Source organism: Balaenoptera acutorostrata, chromosome 15, assembly GCF_949987535.1.
Source record: "Balaenoptera acutorostrata chromosome 15, mBalAcu1.1, whole genome shotgun sequence".
In the NCBI taxonomy this organism is placed as follows: domain Eukaryota; kingdom Metazoa; phylum Chordata; class Mammalia; order Artiodactyla; family Balaenopteridae; genus Balaenoptera; species Balaenoptera acutorostrata.
This window is the reverse complement of record NC_080078.1, coordinates 79,565,534-79,582,530: the sequence shown is the minus strand read 5'-3', so window position 1 is coordinate 79,582,530 and position 16,997 is coordinate 79,565,534. Positions and strand designations below refer to the sequence as shown.

General features: G+C 49.0%; 1 long non-coding RNA gene across 1 annotated transcript in view; it reads right to left on the bottom strand.

Moving 5' to 3' along the window:
• LOC130704855 (uncharacterized) overlaps nucleotides 1–16,974 on the bottom strand; it is a 45,831-nt gene extending 28,857 nt beyond the window's left edge. Inside the window, exon 1 of the long non-coding RNA XR_009005353.1 lies at nucleotides 16,718–16,974. This is a non-coding gene — a long non-coding RNA (uncharacterized LOC130704855). The remainder of the gene's footprint in view (nucleotides 1–16,717) is intronic.
• Nucleotides 16,975–16,997: the final 23 nt, after the last annotated feature.

Sequence of the window (16,997 nt, the reverse complement as noted above, 5' to 3'; positions counted from 1 at the left end):
CTTACCTACAACAGAAACAGACTCACATAGAGAACAGACTTGTGGTTTCCCCAAGGGCTGGGGGAGGGATGGATTGGGAGTTTGAGATTAGCAGATGCAAACTATTATATACAGAATGGATAAACAACAAAGTCCTACTGCAGAGCACAGGGAACTATATTCAATATCCTGTGATAAACCATAACGGAAAAGAATATGAAAAAGAATGTATGTATGTATACAACTGAATCACTTTGCTGTACAGCAGAAATTAACACAACATTGTAAATCAACTACAGTTCGATAAAATAAATTTTAAAAAATAGTTGACATTCATTGAGCACCTACTATGTGCCAGGTATATACTTTATGTACATAATCTCACTTAATCTGCTAAACCACCTGACGAGGTAGATAATACTGCTGCTACTCTCATTTTAGAACAAAGACAAATGAGGTGCAGAGAGATGCAGTCACTTGTCTAAGTTGAAAGAGGCAAGGATTCAAATCTAGGCTACCTGGGTCCAGAGCCCACCTAATGCATCAGGTTATTGTAAGGGTTCAAAGTGATTATGTGCATGCAGTTTTAGCTCAGTGACCAGCATAAGGCAAACACCCAATAAATGTTGCCTTATACGTTTAACTTCAGCTCAATGTAACAGAAACTGAAATACAGCTTTTAAAATGTGAGCTTCATTCCTTTCACGGAGAGGGCAGGACAGGGCTGGTACAGCAATGCTGTAATACCATTAATACCCCAGGCTCCTGATCAACCATCTCACACAAGCTTTCATGTTCAATGATGAATCATGGTCCAAAGTGGCTCAGAGCTCCAGCCATTCCACTGCAGTTCCAAGCAGGAAAAAGCAGACAAACGGAGGAAGGACCAAAAGGGCTCACCTTCCAGTGAGTGAATAAACTCTTTATTAAGAGCCTTTATTAAAAGCCCCATCTGCTGACTTCAGCTTATATCTCACTGGCTACCTACACTATAAGCAGGGCTGGGATTGGCGTCCTTTAGCTAGACACAATGCCACACTAAATAAAACTGAGGTTTTGTTAGTGAAGAAGGGAAAAATAGATAGTGAGTAGGCAACTAAGAGTGTACCTTGTATACTTTACATTATTAGTACAAATAAACAAGGGGAGGCCTGTTTATTTATACTATTAAGCAGAAGTCCCACATATAAGAACGGGTTGCTTGCATTGAAGTGGGGAGGGGGGGTTCCCTCAGCTCCCTCCATGCCCCTCACTGTGACTTTGAATTAACTGGCGAGGTCCCCAGGAGGGCCACACAGTGTGAAAACTCCCTCTTAACCTTGGTGTTTTCACTTCTCTGCACCTCTGTTTCATCACTTGGAAAATGGGAATGATAAAGGCACAACTCCATAAGACTGGGATGAGGACTGAATGTGACCAAACAATGTACATCTTGGTCCAATACCTGGCACTCGGTCCACATAATGCTGCTATTCTAACCTGGAGAGAGAGAAAGCAGCAAAGCCTAACTTCTGGGCCTGGGACTTCTCAAAAAGTGCTCTCTTGGCTTTTTTTTTTTTTTTTTTTTTAAACTAATGTACTGAATCCCACTTGGTTGGCAGGAGGCCACGGGCGAATCTGGGGCAGCACAAAACACAGCAGAGTGCCAGGGTGTACCCCACCGCAGTATTTTTCCACAGACTCTGCCCAGTTTGCCCTGGCTCCCAGTGGGAGCTGTGGTCCCCGCAGAACAGCGCGTCCTAGGCAGACCGAGTGGTGCTGCCCCGCAGTGACTCATGCCTGTCTGTGGGGAGCCAACGCCAAAGCTGGCACGCCCCACTGCCAAGTGGGCCTCGGCTGGTCCTGCTTCCCCCTCGGGCTGGAGCTGCCCCAAGCTTCTTTGCTGATCCTCAGCACCTTGGGCCCAACCCGGATTCCACCCTGATGGGTCATTTATGGCCTGTGCTCAATCCAGGGCCTGAAACATGCACACTTAACTTCCCACAACACGGATTCAACAGACCCCAATTCAGACAAAGAGCACCACGAAGTGTAGTGATTCCTCAGGGGAACAGACAGAGCCCCCTCTTCTTCCCTCCCCACCCAAATTCCAGCTGTTATTAAGACCACAGATTTGAGGACCTGGGTTTGATTCCTGGCTCTGTCACGACTTGACTGTGTGGTCTGAAGTAAATAATATAACCGCCGTGGGCCTCAGTTTCTTCATCTGGCAAATGGGGATCATCCCATTTGGTGAGGATCGAAGGAAGCAATGCATGGGAAGGGTCATGCCTGGCGCTGAGACATACCCAAGGTCACAAGCCACTATCATCTCAGCACAGAGCTTTCCATGCCTCACAGTCAGGCCCCTTGTCATCTCTCTGACCTCATCTTTACCATCTTCCCCGCTTCACCTGGTCCAGCCACATCAGCCTCTTTGCTGATCCTCTGACACACTCAAGCTCCGGCCTCAGGGCCTTTGCACCTGCTGATCCCACTGCCTGGAAGACTTTTCCACACAGTTAAATCCTTCAACTCTTTTCAGTCCTTAATCAACCATCAACTTCATAGTGAGGCCTTCCCTGCCTACCTTACCTAAAAGTGCAATTCCCTCCACCCCACCAGTCCCATTCCCTGCTTTATTTTTCTCCATAGCACTTAACCTTAATCTGGCATTATTTGGGGCTTCGTCTGTCTCTCTCTATGTATTAGTTATCTATTGCTGCATAACAAATTACTCCCAAACTTAATGGCTTAAAACAACAAACACTGATTATCTTAGAGTTTTTGTGGGTCAGGAATGTGGGAGCAGCTTAGCTGGGTGGTTCTGGCCCAGGGTCTCTCCTAAGGTTGCAGTCAAGATGTCACTGGGGCCGTGGTTTAATTCAGAGGCTTGACTGGGGCCGGAGGGTCTGTTTCCAAGATGGCTCCCTCACATGCCTGTGGGTGGGAGGCCTCAGTTCATCACCTTGTGGACCTTGCCACACTGGGCTGCTTCAGCATCCTTACAACATGGCAGCTGGGTTCCCTCAGAGTGAGGGATTCAGGAGAGAGCATGATGGAAGGTACCGTGTCTTCACAAGCTTACCTCAGAAGTCACCTCCATCACCCCTTTATATTTGTGTGTGTGTGTGTGTGACATCAGTCATCCCTATCCAGGATGGAAGGGGACCACGTAAGGGTGTGAACACCGGGAGGCAAGGAGCACTGGGGCCATCCTGGAGGCTGGCTACCACAGCTCAGAAGCATGTAAATATCATGAGAGCAGGACCATATCTGTTTTGTTCACTGCTGTGTCTTCAGTTTCTAGAACAATGCTTGGCACATAATACATTCTTAATCCATTTTGTTGGATGATTGACCGAATGAATGGATGAATGGGACCAGGTGGAACTCAGCCAAAGCAGAACATACAGACTGCTCTGAGGAGAGGTGGAGCTTGGCTCTCCAACAAGTCCTTCCCCTGGGCAGCCTGTGAAGGACGCCAACCATTCGCTACAACTTCGGAATCATGGGGAAATAAAAGAAAAAGCAACAGCTTCTGAACACAAAGCCACTCTCTCATAGTACTCCCACAATGTTCCAATATGCAGGAGAGACATAAGGCTGTGTTGTAAAGGGCGCTGGGTTAGATGTTAGAAGGTCAGGCATCAAGTCCTGGCTTAGATACTTAATTGATAAACCACCGAAGTTTAGTTTGTTATTTTTAAATGGGAGTAACTGCACCTATTCTGCCTATTACCCAGGGATATGTTTCATTTATTCATTCATGCTCATCACTTAATCATCACCCTGGACTTCATGGATTCACAGTTTAGTGAGAGACTCAGATGGGTTGGTACATTCTGAAGACAGTACCACACACTCTTATGTGCCTTGATAAATTCAGATTGTGCTAAATTTTGTGTACATCATCTGTCTGCAGTAGATATTTTTAATCCCCATTTTACAAGTGAAGCAATGCGGTTTCAGAGAGGTTAAGTAACTTGTTCTAAGTCATACAGCCAGTAATTCTAAAACACAGAATCTAGGTTTTCTGACCTCCAAGCCTTTCCTATGACACCAGAATTTTTTCATAAAAGTTTTAAATGTCTACATTTAAACTGACAGTTGGGAGTGACATTTCTAATAAAAGCCCCAATCAATTCACTCACCGCCATTTACTTTTTGATGTAATAACTGTGGTGGATTCGGATTGTGTCAACTCAGCGAAGTCGGAATTCCCAGAATTCCTTCCCCTGCATAGTTGCTGGTTAGCATGGGCCACAGGAGACATTTAAGGCAAGATCTGGAAGGTAGAAGTGGAGAAGTAGAGCTACAGTTTTTACGCCTGGAGGGTGGGAGCCGCGGGCGCTGCTGTAGCTGCTTTTCTGCGGGCGGAGCTGGGTGGCCTGGGGCAGCAGCAAGCCCGCGGCCTCCGGCGCCTGAGCCGCTTCTTTCAGCTTCTCCAAATCCTGGGCAGATGCCTGTTTGGTTCCGTGATGAAGAATACCACCTCCTCCTGCGGGTCCCTTGGGTGGGGCGACTCGTCTGTCCTTGTGGCTTCCTCCTCGTCCTCAGCCGCTCCCAATTCTCATCCATCCTTCTTTTGTGGCGGCCACCTGCTGACACCCAGCCTCATGTTCAAAGAAACAGGTTCACATATGCTGTTGAACCAGCTCTCACATTTACATAAGGTCAAACTCCCAGGATAAATCCCTCCAGTTGATTTTCTTTCTCTGACCAAACCCTTATCCCATAATTGGAGGCTAATTCTCATTTCATATACCTTAAAATAGAAAAATCTAAGCCTATTTTCACAGCTCCACTGTTTTCGAATACCTATATCTAAAATCTATGAGCATGTAAGGAATACCCACATGTGCTACACATCATGGTTAAAAGCTCTGCTTGAAATTTTCAAGAAAGACACTCAAGACAACTGGCAGGTCTGTCTGGAGAGGGGCAGAGGGGCTGGATTGCGAGGGAATCCCCTTGCCTGTGACCCAGACTCCTCTCCCAATTCACTAGGTGGTTTTTCCCTGGGGCCCTGGACTTGGCTGTGGCTTTGAGGGCAGGAACACCTCCGAGCTGGCTGCCGGAGCACGCAGACCGGACCATCTAGTGGAAAATCCTCGTGCCAGCTTGAGCCTGTATTGTAAGCATGCGGCTAGACTGAAGGGAAGTGCCCACTCACTGGAAAGTAATGTGTCTTGTTGGACAATGCCAGCGGGTACTATTTGATGTTCATAAACTTTTCCAGACTCTCAGAGCAGAAGATGAGCAACCTCACTTTTACAACCACTAATAGTACATTCCTAAGCTTGTACGTGTGTGCATACATATATGCATGAAAAGGACTGAATTGAGTATAAATCACAGAAGATGAAAGCTCATTTTTCACCTCATCCATGATTCAGCTTCCATCAGCCTCAAGGAGAAAATAATCATTAACAAATAACTCCCCATTTATACAAAGAAAGAGATAGCAATTCGAAAATGTGCTGATGAGCCTCTATTTTATTTAAAGGAGAAAAGGACAATTAGCAAATCCATGGAGGAATGAGATTTCAGTTAACCAAAAAGAGGAAAGAACATTTTATGAACATTTTCTTTCAGTCATGAAATTTAATTAATTAAAAATTATTCATTTAGTTATTCTATTTTAAAAGGTGGAAAGACTGACCTCAACTGTTTATCCCAGGGGTCAGCCCATGGCTGGCTGGCTGTTTTTATAAATAAAGTTTTATTGAAAGACAACCATGCTCATTCTTTCACTTATTGTCTATGGCTGCTTCCATGTTACCAGAGCAGTGTTCATCGGTTAGAACAGAGCTAAAATATTTATTATATAATCTTTTAATAAAAGTTTGCTAACCTCTGGTTTATTCTATAATCTTTGTGACCAGTAAGGTACCCAAATACTTCCTGATTGCTTTCATGTTTTCAGTAAATAAATTGAGCTTCATTGGCAGGAAATCTAACACCTCCTCTGGGCTTCTTACTTCCTCACCACTCCCACTGTCCAAGAACTCTGGGATTTACTTGGTTCAAAGGGGGCCAGCCCTGCCTCCAAACTGGTGAGTCTGAACCATCCACTACATGCATTGATTCTCCTTGCCACTAGGGGTCACTGTTGAACATGGGATATGTACATCCATCCTGGCTCTCCTAGTGATCAGCCATTGATCCCAGACCGATTGTACTAGGATTGCTGGGGCCTGAAGGGATCCCAGCTTACCTACCTGCCCTGTCGGAAGCAGCCCTCCCCAAAGCTCATTTGGGCTCTCAAACTTTGGCCAGGTGCTCCTGTCTTGTTGATGACGTCCCATGTGGGTTTCTTGTCCTTCCTAGTCAGTAGGTGTTAGGTGGGAGCTTCAGAGCCCACTCGGATGGGCTTTGCTGACTTCATATCTCGAGGAGCAATGGTTGGGTATCTGAGTCTCTTCCTTCCCTAGAGACCCTGGCTCCATGTGCAAAGTAATCCAGTCCCCCTCACCCCCACCACCAAGAACTAGGTCTTTATGGCGAGAAGCCTGCCTTTGTCAGGTCACAGAAATTCCTTTATAGCCACCCTCAAGCAATGGGTGTCTACTGGTCCCCTGTTGACATGAACTTAGAAAGACCAATTCTTTCCTGAACAAAGATGGTTTACTGTGAGGTGACCTGAGGAGAGGTGTGGGCAGGTTCAGGGAACTTATTACAAATCAAAGGAGGTGATAATCACAAACCCACTCAGCTAAGCCTTTGCTCACACCTGCCAGGCTCTTCCCTGTTTTTGGCAGCTTCTGAGATGACCCCAGTGATCTCCACTTTCTGGCCTTCATGTCCTGGAGTGATCCCCTCCCCTTGAGTAACTTGTGTCTAACCAACAGAATACCTCAGTGTTGGGGGATATGTCCCAACTGTGATTAAGTCCGACTTCAATCATGCTGGCAGACTCTCCCTTGCTGGCTGTGATGAAGCAAGGCTAGGGAGGCTTATGTGGCCAACAGCCAGCTCACGCTGTGGGCTTCACTACGGAGAGGGCAATGTGATAAGGAACCAAGAGGGCTCCCCCCAGAAGCCAGTGAGGGGCTGAGGCTCTGAATCCTGCCAACAAACACATGAGGGAGCTTGGAAGTAGATCTGTCCCCAGTCGAGCCTTCAGAGGAGACCCCAGCCCTGGCTGACACTGACTGCATCCTTTTGAGATGCTGAAGCAGCGGATCCAGCCAAGCTGCGCCTGGATTCCTGACCCACTGAAACTGAGATCGTTTTAACTGGGTGTTGTTTAAAGCCACTAAGTTTGTGGTCATCTGTTATGCAGCAATAATTAACAGACCCATCTCCAGACCACACAGGCACCAAACACATGAAAAGCTGTTAGGCTTTATAACTGTATCTACCTTTTAAGAGTTCTACATTTTTCAGTAAAGAGTGGCATGCAAGTAAAAATATTTCCCAGAAAAATAAAAAGCATGACCTAAACAGTTAAATATTTGGGATTGCCTGACGGTGAATGTCTAAGCAGAGTAACACATGGCTCACTCTTCCTCCTCGGTCCAGATGCTGAGTGGTGTTATAGATCAAATGTTTGTGTCCCCCCAAAATTCGTATGTTGAAATCCTAACCCCTAATGCGATGGTATTAGGAGGTGGGGCCTTTGGGAAGTGATTAGGTCAGGAGGGTAGAGCCCTCATGATGGGATTCATGCCCTTATAAAAGAGGCCCCAGAGAGCTCCCTTCCCCCTTTCATCACAGTGAGAAGATGGCCATCTATGAACCAGGAAGCAGGACCTCACTAGACACCAAATCTGCCAGTGCCTTGGTCTTGGACTTCCCAGCCTCCAGAACTGTGAGAAATGAAGTTCTGTTGTCTGTAAGCCACCCAGCCTATGGTGTTTTGTTGTAGCAGCCCGAATGGACTAAGACAGTCCCTCATGCAACCAAAGCTTTTTAAAGCTAACACTTACTGCAGGCATACCATGAGCCAGGCATGGGGCTATATGCATTAGCTGTATTATTTCAATAGATCCACCCCAAATCGCTTGTAAGGTGGTACTATTAGCTCTAGTTTTCACATACGGAAACAGACTCAGAGAGGCTGTCTGACTTGCTCAGGCTCACACAGCGAGCGGGGAAGGAGTAAGGCTGGGATTTAAACCTAAGCAGTCAGATTCCAAAGCCTTCCCTCTTCACACTTCTCTCCTGCCACAGGTACATTTCATAAAATATCACCTCCCCTGAGGGGCAAAACCATGATTCCAGTTTCTTCACGGTATCCACCTCCCCGCCCCGCCCCCTGCCAGTTTCCCCAACCCAAGGCAAGCACAGCTGTATCTGCCCCTGGTGCCCTGGGTTCCAGCTCACAGCGCCACAATTTCTTCTCCGATTGTGTATTACATGTTCAACACTCACTCACACATTTGTCCTCTCTTTATGGAGCATCTACTATGCCAGGCTTTGTTCCAGGCACGAGGACACGCTAGTGAACAAGACAGACAAAAATCCCCACCTTCATAGAGCTGACGTTTTAGTGGGGGAGACAGACCATCAGTAAATTATCCAATACATGGCATCATGCCAGGTAACTACAAAGGCTCTGGCGGGGGAGAACAGGGTAAGAGAGATGGAATAAAATTATGGGGATAGTATTTTAGATAGAGTGATCACAGAGGGCTTCCTTGAGGTGGTGACAACTGGGCAGAGACCTGAGACCAACATTTCAGGCAGAGGGCACAGCCTGTGCAAACACCTTGAGGTATGGTGCTGGGAAGGAGCCTGAGGAATCTGAGAAACAGCAGGGGGCGGATATCAGGGCTGAGGGGTGCAGAAGGCAGGCAGGAGGGTGCTAGGCAGGGCCCACATTATGTAGGGCCATGTGGGAGTTAGGATTTTATTCTTTGCTCTTATGTAATGATAGCTCTTTGTCTGGGGGTCTTGCTACTCTCCCCACCCCTGGTCAGTGAGAAGGACATGGGTCCCTTTAATCCGGCCCAGGACCCCCCTTTGGCCCGAGGGCAGGCTCTGCTGTCACCCTACAGAGCAACCACAGCGTGAGACAGCAGACTTGGAGAGAGGACAGGAGGTGGTGGAAAAAGTGACTCAGCGCCACTCCTGACAGGGGCCCCTCTCACTGCCATATCTGCTCTCTGTGTAACTGCGGAAAGCCCACACTCCTCCGGGGACGCAGGCCTGCCCCCAGCACGGGGGCCTCATCCTTCCCTTCCCCGCACGCTACAAGCCAGGGAAAGCTCACCACCGCCCACCCTTCACCCGGGCCAGGTTCCCCATGGCGTGAATATTCTAGACCCAGAGCGTTAAGGCCCCACCAACGCCACACGGACATCGCCCAGATCGCTTCCGTGGCAGCTCCCCCCCGGCTCCTCTTGGTCGGCCACCCCCAGAGCTCCGTGTACTTGGGGCTCGAGAAATGTTTACTTTTGCATCTGCGAGTTCACAAGGCAATTATCGGTAACTGAATCCACAGCCCAGGAAATCTGACTTCATCGGGACACCGAAACCCAGGAAGGGAGACACTTTTGGGCCCTGGGCTGACCACAGACACCGCGGAGGGGAGTTCTGCACCGTGGCATCAGGTGACATCACCACGGCTTGTGTCCGAGACGTGACGTAAGGGCAACCCCCGAGGACACCAGACCCAGCATGTCTGTGAGAGGTTCCTCTCCGTCTGCCCACCAAAACCCCGGTCGCTTCTATTTCTGGCAACAAGGGAAGATGGATTTGATGGTTGTGGGAAGGAATTAGCTGTTAACGGACTTGCCATAAACAAAGATTGATTTCCAATTCTATGGATTTTTGAGTGGAGGGGGTTTAAGGTGAAAGATTTATAAATTTATAAAATACGTCTAACAGGGTTTGGTGGAGCCATCGCTAGCACCCTAGAAGAGCATGTAACCAACGAAACACCAGAAAAATTTCCACACCCCTCTGAGCAAACAGTATTTCAACTCTGTTCTTTAAACACACACACACACACACACACACACACACACACACACACATACACACACACAGCCAGTTCCTCTGAAACCTTTCTGAAAGGTTTAAAGGTTTAAACCTTTCAGCAGAGCCACAAAAGCTAAGGCACAGCTTAGCTAAAAGTCTGAAATCTTCAAGTTTATTTCGTGGGCACTTCCATTTCCTAAGATATGAAATAAATCGGCAAGGATTTCGAGGTCCTAACTGGTCCAAAAGGGACAAAAGGGCCTAAAGCAGCTTGGAAGTGAAGGCGGTATTGTGCAGCAGGGCAGCACCAGGGTGCGGAACCAGAGCCCTGGGTTCGAATCCTGCCTCAGCCCCTTTCTATTCGGGTCACGCTGGGCAGGTTCCATCTTATTTCCTTCTGGAAAATGGAGATAACAACGTTTAGCTTTTCACGTGTGTTTCGGGGAGGACTGAATAGTGCTCTGTGTGTAGATGGATTCAGTAAAGTGTAGGGATTGTGAGGATTACACATCAGCTCACGCAAAGAAGAGCTTTAATCTGCTCCCACTTCCTCTAACTCATGGCTCAGAGTGCACTGTCCCAACGTCCAGACCCTGGAGACTTTGGGCCTGAGAGGTGGTGTCTGCAGGGGCAGCTCTGAACTCCAGAGTCTCAGGCTCGAGTTCAAGTTTCTTACTCGTGGTGTGTCCTGCAGCAATAGCCTCGCCTCTCTGAGCCTCGGTTTCCTCATCTGTCACATGGTGGGGGTAACTTTCACTCTGGCCAGTGAATGCTGTGAGGTTCTAACATGCTATTTCTTACTAAAGTGTGAAATCAGGCCTCAGGTGGGTAAGAAAGCCAGTGCAGGAATTTGTCCCAATAAGTCCTTGTAGGGGCTCCAGATTGGCCCCCACGACCAGCTCTGACCCCGTGGCAGCGAGTCGGGCTGAGCGATGGCAGCCCTGATAATACAGTGGAGTTGAGCTCGGGTCTCTCTGCAGACAGAACTACAGGAAAGCTGGCCTTTAGAAGATGCTTCCAAGCCATGACAGCCCATTTGCACGTCTTATATGAGATGTCAGATATTCCAAGTGGCTTCTATTCCCTCCCCTTTCCCCGCCCCCTTGAAGGCTTCAACCTCAGCACTACAGGCATTTGGACCGGATCATCCTTGGCTGGGAGGCTGGCCTGTGCACGGTAGGATGTTCAGCTGCATCCCTGGCCTCCAGCCACTAGATGCCATCAGCACCTCCTGAATCGTAACAAACAAGCCCATAGTTGCCTTTACATTTATAGAACATACGCTCCTGTACATAAATGATACACGTTATTGCTTTTCATGCTTCAAACTTCATATGAATAAACTTTATATACAAAAATAAAATACCATGCTTTTGGGCTTCCCTGGTAGCGCAGTAGTTGAGAATCTGCCTGCCAATGCAGGGGACACGGGTTCGAGCCCTGGTCTGGGAAGATCCCACATGCCGCGGAGCAACTGGGCCCGTGAGCCACAGCTACTGAGCCTGCGCGTCTGGAGCCTGTGCTCCGGAACAAGAGAGGCCACGATAGTGAGAGGCCCGCTCACCGCGATGAAGAGTGGCCCCCGCTTGCCACAACTAGAGAAAGCCCTCGCGCAGAAATGAAGACCCAACACAGCCAAAAAAAAAAAAAAAAAAAAAAATACTATGCTTTTGTCATTCTAAAATGATGTTTTGAGATTTGTCCATGTTAATAAACGTAGCTGTACTTCGTTTTCACTGCAAACATGGCACAAGGCATTTCTCTGTCCTCCTGTTGATGGACACTTGGATAGCTTCCTACATTTCTCTATTACACGTGTGTACACACAATGCTGAGATGAATATCCTTGAGCATGGCTCCTGTACATGGAGTGAGTTTTTCCACGGTATGTAGGGGTGGAGCTGGCGTTTCATAGGATATGTGTGTATACAATTTTATTCTCCACAGCAGTTGTATAAGAGTCGTAGACATTTTAAAGTGAAGAGAGTTTCATGAGCCTTCTGTCCAAAAGTCACAAACTCTCAGCCTATGGAGCCGGAAAAGTCTGCATAATAGTTGAATAATTAGTGCTAATATTCACAAATGGGAAGATTTCACACAAAATCTAGATTCATAGCTTTCTGTGAAAAATTGAAAAGGTTGGCAATTCTGGGCCCAGAGGGCTGCAGTGTTGCTTCTTGAGGCAGAAGGGAAGGGAAGAAATACCCCTGCTTTTCTCTCCCTCCTGCAGGGCCTCCCATTGGCCAAACCCAGCTGCTACAGGAGCCTGCAGGGGTCAGCCCTGCACTGGGTAACCTCATCCTCTTTCTGTGCCTCTTACACACTGCACGTCTCTTCTTTTTATTTTTTTAAATTAATTAATTAATTATTTTTGCTTGCGTTGGGTCTTTGCTGCTGAGCGCGGGCTTTTCTCTAGTTGCGGCGAGCAGGCTGCTACTGTTCGTTGTGGTGCACGGGCTTCTCATTGCGGTGGCTTCTCTTGTTGCGGAGCACGGGCTCTAGGTGCGCAGGCTTCAGTAGTTGTGGCTCGCGGGCTCAGTAGTTGTGGCGCGTGGGCTCTAGAGTGCAGGCTCAGTAGTTGTGGCGCACGGGCTTAGCTGCTCCGCGGCATGTGGGATCTTCCCAGACCAGGACTTGAACCCGTGTCCCTTGCACTGGCAGGCGGATTCTTAACTACTGTACCACCAGGGAAGCCCCAGCCTCTTCTACTTGATTTCGAGCTTCTTGAGAGTAGGCAGACGTTATTGGTCATCTCTATGCCTATAGGACCCGGCTGATAGCCTGGCCGCAGCAGGAGTTAGGTCAACTTGTTAATGGATGAGACATTAGGCCACTGGAAGGAACGTGACAATGACCCTTAACCAGCCCTTCACCTGTGCTAGGCACTTCATGAAAATGTCGAATTGCAAAGATAGGAAGAGTAAACATGTTAGGTTTACATACTGTCTCCATCCTAACTCTTTAACTCTGCCATTGAATAGTGAAAGCAGTCACAATTTACAAGTAAATGAATGGGCGTGGCTGCGTTGCAATAAAACTTTACTTACAAAAACAGGCAGGGGGCCAGATTTGGTTCACGGGCTCTGGTTTGCAGCCCCCTGATGTGGATCATGATGTAATCGGCGCCACCTGGGGTTGTGTTTTCCCAGCTGTTTGTGGGGACCCTAGAAGTCAGGCCAGCAGAAGAGAGTGCTGAGTTGCTCTGTGCTAAAGTACAGAGGAATTCAGAAGAGAAAATTGCAAAGAGGAGAATGGGGGAAAGAGGGAACACAGCGGGACAGCACAGGTGGAAAGAGGAGGCAGAACTGGGAGAGTGGCCGAGAGCCTTTTTCAGGTGAGGGAGGTCCAGCCCTGAAGTGTCAGTTGTCTTTGGTCCCTGAGATGTGAGTCCCTCCACTGATCCAGACCTTCTGCCCTGCTCCCAAATGCCTTTTGAGAGTGGTTTGTATGTCTGTGTGAAAGTTAACCAAGAATTCGGTGTTCCCTCCGGTCGATGTGACCTGAAACAGCAAGCGGCAGGATGAGCAAGAAGGTGAGACCACCCTAAGCGGAGCACTGTCAGCGAGGCTGGAGACCGTGGGCCTCAGGAAGTCGGCACAGGTGGAGACAGGCCTTCCCCAAGGAAGGGGGACCTTCCCCAAGCTGTGGAGTGGGGCTGGAAACAGGCTTTCTAGATCCTGTTAGGAGTGAGTTCACCTGTACAAATCTCAGGAAACCTTACCCCTGTTTACGATGACCGCTTCTCCCCCTCTCCCTACAAAGGACTTTTAGGATCGCCCACCGTTGTCCTACATCCCCTTTTTGGCCCAATCCACGGGCTGTGTTTCCAACTGCTCACTGAACTGGTAGCCTTTTCCCAGGACCCTTTCTCTGAGCCACGGGTGGTGGGATCCGCAGCCCTGCCCTACGTTCCCAACCTCTGCGCTGATCTTCTAGAAACCCCAACGCCCCATGTGTTTCCTATGTTACACCACGACCCCGAGGTCAGGGCTGGCACGCTCGTGTCCCCGAGTCCCAAGCGCCAGGCAGATCCCCAGCGCTCAGGGACCCACTCTCAACGTCAGCTGAACAAACCCCACTTTCTCCTCCAGCTGCCTGGGGAGGGGGCCATTATCAACCTGACCACAAAGTGGAAGACTCAGAAGTTCAAAGAGGTTAACCCAAAGTCACACAGCCCCAAAGGGGCAGAAATTGAAACCAAATCCAAAGCCCAAACTCCTCCCATTATTGCCCAAACAGGTGGAAATTCAAAGTCATTTCTTCTGATTTTGGAATGAGCTTCGGTGCATCCTTTGAATGAGGGCTGGGGGCTCGAGAATAACCTCAACCCAAGCTCTGAGGCCAGGTGGTCCAGAATTCAACTTGGGGAGGTGAGAGGTTTCCTTATCCTCATACTCTCCCCTCTACCTGGCCCCAGGATGCCCCCGCCCAGAGGACCTCGTTTGTCTGCAGCGGAAGTGGCCTTGCTTCTCCAAGAACTGTTAAGATAACGGATGCTGTGTTATTTCTGTTCGAATCCAGCACCTGGGTCGACACAATTCAGCTACTTGGTGCCTTTTATAGAGTGGGGAGAAGGGCTGGAGGGCAACTTGGCCTGGGCCATTTAGTCATAGAATTCCCCACCTTAGACTTCTGACATTGTCTGTAACTTAGATGAGTAATCATTGAACTTTATTTGAAAAGCGTTACTGTATTAAACATAAAAACTTAAACTCTACCACAATCTTCACATCCCTTTTAGCTTTAAATCTTTTAAAAGTTTTAAATGGCTCTTGCCGTCCTCAACCTCTGAGAGATCCTGGTTAGGTGTCAAAATCAAGATGTTTCCAGAGTTAAACAAAAGACAGTTTATGCAAGATCCAAGCTCATCACAAGTCAGTTAGGGCACAGACAAGACTTTGTGACAAGCATTCCTAATCAGTTCCATCCCACCCCCCTCCAAAAGTCTTGAAAGAGTAAACAAGACATCAAAACAATACGAAACAGAGGCTCTGTGACTTCTTTGGGTCCCAACCCCTTTGCCTGTTTCATGGCTGTTCTGGGCCTCTCTCCAGGGAAATGTGCAGAGATGCACACGGCATTTCATATCCAATCCCAGGGATTCCCAAACTCCATCCATGGACGACTTTAAGTCCCCCAGAAGCCTCAGACAAGGCTTTTTGAACAAGCAAGTTAAAAATAATAAGGAAATGTAATTCAGGATCCATGTGATGGTCCCCCAGTGGTAATAGTTGGGCTGTAGTCTGTTGGCCCCAAAGCCACTGGCTGGAAGTACAGCCTCTGTGTGAGACAGATGTGGGTCCAATTCCTGTCCCTATGATATTGGGCAAATGACACCATTCTTCAAACGGAAGCACGAATGGGATCAACCTCACAGAGCAGTCAAAAGGATTGAGTTAATGTCTGTAAGGTGAATGGAGGGTATACCCTAAGTGCCCCATAACTGTTAGCTCTCACCAGCATCATTGGTGCCCTTCCCCTTCCAGGGTCTGCGAGCCGAGGGATCCCAACTCCGGCCTCCAGCTCTGGGCCCCTGGGGAGGATGCTGGGCTCACCTCTTAGCCACTAGAGGGAGCACTTGCCTTTCCTAACACGGCCAGACCCCTGACTCCGGGACCCGGAAACTTCCCGTCCAACTACAGCCCGGGACGGGGTGGCGGTGGAAGTGGGGGGATGTCCCCCTCCTGGCCGTTTCCCCCCACTTTGGACAGGCCTCTAATTTACAACTGAGTACCCTGGCCTGAGATTTCTTCTCTGCTAGAGTCAAGGGCTGGTCCTCTCTTCCTTCTCGCCCTTAGCATCCTGATTTGTCACAGTGGCTCCACGTGCCCAGCCTGTGTGATAAACCACGACGGGCTGGGGCCATTTGCCTCACTGGACACTTTGTCTCCCAGCCTGCCTCACAGCTGGGATGCCCGCCTGACTCGGTTCTGGTCAAGGGCATAAATGCGGGAGCTCGCTGGGCCTTCTGGAAAAGGCTCTGCTTCCTGTCTGCTTTACAGGCATCCTTTGGGCCTCAGATGCTGGCAGCCGTGGTGGCCACTTTCAGACTGCGAGGTGGCCAAGCAGAGAGACGGCCTGGGCCCACCTCCGGACTTCCCATGCCTCCTAGAGAGGCTCTCACACCCATCGGCCCTTCTCACCCTCCCATGGTTGCCCCCTGCTCTGAGGATAAAATCCAAACGGAGGCCACTGGGCCCTTCCCCGACCTGGTCTCCTGACCCTTTCCTTCCTTCCTTCCGTCCTGCCACACCAGCCTTGTTTTGTGTTGCTCTGCAGCGCAAAGTCCATTCCTCCCTCAGGACATTTGCACTTGCTAATTCCTCCGTCTGGGAAGTTCTTCACCCAAATTGCCAATGGCTGGCTCTCGCCAGTCAGGCCTCAGCTCAGAGGTTCCCTCCCCAGAGGCAAGTTCCCTGCCCTCCTGCTTCGCCACACGCCTTGTTCAATCTCTTCAGAGCACAAAGCACTGCAATTGCCTTGTTTATTTATGGGGCACCTGCTTGCTGACCCTCCTCCCGAGGAGAACCTGGAGGGCACAGTGTGTGGCACAGAGCAGGGACACAAATCATACTCAACGAGTGAACGAATGTATTTTCTTTTTGCTAGATTTCCTTTGAGCAGGTTTCTGTTCATTGCAATTATAAAATTCTCGACCAAGATAATTGGCAGCAAAATTAACCCAAAACAAACCACCAAACAAATGCTGCTCTGGATGCAGTAGGCTGAGGGCTCTTCTCTCTCCTTCCCAACCTCTTTCCTTCCCTCCAGCGCACCCACCATCCCCATCTCCCCCCCACTCCCCCCAGACACCATGCGTTGGCCTTACCTTTGATGTCCTTCCTGGCACCGACACTCCCCTCCCGGGGAGGAGCCTTCCATTGCATTACGCTGCGAGCAGCATCTCTCCCTCAGATGGTCAGCGAAATGCAGGAATGGATGGCTGCCCACGTGCCCCCTTGGCTCACAGGTGAACCTTGACTCCCCCAGCCGATGGCTTCTGGAAAAGCAGATAAACAGTGAACTTTGGCAGAGCTGAGACGTGTCAAAGGGCATGCTTTTAAAAGGGAAGGCTCACAGAGGAAATGTGAATCATGGCCCCCATCACC